Genomic DNA, 311 nt, shown 5'->3' on the forward strand with positions numbered 1-311 from the left:
CTCAACGTTTAAGACATTGTGATTTAAATAATATCAACAAAATTTCTGTGAAAAACCGAAACCGGAACGAAACCGAAACCAAAACCGAAATAAGTTTTGAAGAACGAAACCAAAACCGAAACCGAAACACTTGGCAAAACCGAAACCCAAACCGGAACGTTATTTTGAATCAGTTTCATTCCTTGCAAAAAACATCAAAAAGGCTACGAAAACTTTTTTCTGAAAATTGATTACAAATATAACGATGGCGGATAACGTGATCTGGATCATGGATACTGACAAAACGATGTCAAAACACTGATTCATATATT

The 311-nt window shown here is 34.4% G+C and overlaps 1 protein-coding gene across 3 annotated transcripts in view; it reads right to left on the minus strand.

Annotated features, from left to right (window-relative positions):
* Positions 1 to 311, minus strand: part of LOC108379121 (zinc finger protein 239) — a 4,423-nt gene that overhangs the window by 2,800 nt on the left and 1,312 nt on the right. The gene's annotated exons all lie outside the window — the stretch shown is intronic.

Source organism: Rhagoletis zephyria, unplaced genomic scaffold, assembly GCF_001687245.7.
Source record: "Rhagoletis zephyria isolate East Lansing unplaced genomic scaffold, Rhagoletis_zephyria_1.1 Rzeph_scaffold_15640, whole genome shotgun sequence".
Classification (NCBI taxonomy): domain Eukaryota; kingdom Metazoa; phylum Arthropoda; class Insecta; order Diptera; family Tephritidae; genus Rhagoletis; species Rhagoletis zephyria.